This window comes from Penaeus japonicus, unplaced genomic scaffold (genome assembly GCF_977035675.1).
Source record: "Penaeus japonicus unplaced genomic scaffold, GWHDUDI00000001_assembly GWHDUDI00000013, whole genome shotgun sequence".
In the NCBI taxonomy this organism is placed as follows: Eukaryota; Metazoa; Arthropoda; class Malacostraca; order Decapoda; family Penaeidae; genus Penaeus; species Penaeus japonicus.
This window is the reverse complement of record NW_028234415.1, coordinates 49,592,544-49,595,043: the sequence shown is the minus strand read 5'-3', so window position 1 is coordinate 49,595,043 and position 2,500 is coordinate 49,592,544. Positions and strand designations below refer to the sequence as shown.

General features: G+C 21.0%; 1 protein-coding gene across 1 annotated transcript in view; it reads right to left on the bottom strand.

The window, feature by feature from the left end:
• Positions 1-2,500, bottom strand: part of LOC122263370 (uncharacterized) — a 28,739-nt gene that overhangs the window by 1,021 nt on the left and 25,218 nt on the right. The window lies entirely within an intron of this gene.

Genomic DNA, 2,500 nt, shown 5'->3' with positions numbered 1-2,500 from the left:
GAAGGAGAAGTAAGGAGGGGAGGAGGAGGAGGAGGGGGGAGGAGGGGAGGAGGAGGAGGAGGGGAGGGGGAGGGGGAGAGGGAGGATGGTGGGGAGGGGCTATCCGCTTCCGGGAGGGGGAAGGAAAGAAGGGAGGGAGGACGGGGGAAGAAACCGGAGGGAACCTCTGAACGACTGAAAAAAAAGAGGGGGGGAAATGGGGGAGGGGGATGGGGAGGGGGAGGGGGAGGGGGAGGGGAGGGGGAGGGAGGGAGAGGAGGAGGTTGGTGAGGAGGAGGGGAGCTAGGAGGAGGTGGAGGAGGAGGAGAGGAGGAGAGGGCGCCGGAGGTACTGGAGGATTGAGCTGGGATATCGAAAGTGGTGGGCGAAGGCGATCTAGGTGTGTTTTATATAACATACATACATATACACACACACACACACACACACACACACACACCATTTGTACAGACATAAATATATATATATATATATAATATATATATATATAATGCATATATATATAACATTCATATATATATATATATATATATATATTTATATATATATATATAAGATATTTTATATATATATACATATATATGTATATATATAAATAAATATATTTATATATACATATATATATACAGTACAAATAATAAAAAAAAAAAAAAAAAATAATATAAACTAACATTAATATATATATATATAATATATATATATATATATTCATATTTATATTCATATTCATATATATATATACATATATACATATATATAATAGTTTCTTATATATATATATATATATAATATATATATATATATATATATAATGCATTTATATAATTTATATATATATATATATATATATATTATATATAGTTTTTATATATATATTTATATATATATATAATATTTATTACTATATATATATATATTATATATATATATATGTCTGTGTGTGTGTGTGTGTGTGTGTATATGTATATATATATATATATATATATATATATATATATATATATATATATATATATATATATGTATATATATATCTGTGTATGTGTGTGTTTTATCGCATACGTTAGTACAGCATAGATACTCTTACTTACTTACCCTTAATTAGTTAAATTCGTTGCTCGTTATTAATACATTTATCTTCATCCGCTCGTCTGCCGATAAGGAATCTTGTGATTCTGTGCCTCGTTAGCGAGAGCCTTTGCATAAACATTTGCCTCCTATGTCATGCCGCACCTTGCTGTCTTCCCCACACCACACTGCTCGCACGCGCAGTTTATTCATATATGTTATATATATATATATATATATATATATATATATATATATATATATATATATATATATATATATATACAATATATATATATTATATATATATATATATATATATATATATATATATATGGTTAAAAATAATATATATTTTATGTATATATACATTTATATTAATATATATTATATGTATATTCATATATATATATATATATATATATATATATATATATATATTATATATATATATATAGATATGTCATATATATTTATATATATGTATATATATAATATATATATATATATATATATTATATATATATATATATATATATGTAATATATATATATATATCTATGTATGATATATATATATATATATTATATACATATTTATAATATATATATATATATATAAAGTATATATATAATATATATATGCATATATATATATATATATATATTATATTGATATATATATATATATATATATATATATATATATATAATATTATATAATATGTGTAAGTGTGTGTGTTAGTGTGTGTGTATGTATATATATAATTTATGTATATATATATTCATATGTATATATTTATTATATATTCATTCATATATATAATATATATATATATATATATATATATATAGAATATATATATATAACATACATATATATATATATATATATATATATCTATATATATATATATATATATATTTATATATATATATATATATGTATATATATATATATATATATATATATATATATATATATATATTTATTATTATTATATATTATATTTATATATATAATATATATAGATATATATATATATATCAATATATATATATATAATAATATATATATATATACATACATATAAATATATAGTATATATATATATATATATATATATATATATATATGATAATATATCTAATTAATATATATATATTTATATATATATTTCCTATATTTGTATATATATATATATAGTATATATATATATATATATATATAATATATATTCAAATTCAAATAAAAACAAACTTTATTCTACAAATCACACTGGTTATTCTTAATACATATATAATTTGTTGCAAAAATAATTGGTATACAATACATTTGTTTGATAAAATGTCACAACTGACAATTAAGGAAATGTTCTCTTAAGTTTAAAGGAAAATGATCAAGCTAATGTGTTTGCCAAGAGAAACACGCA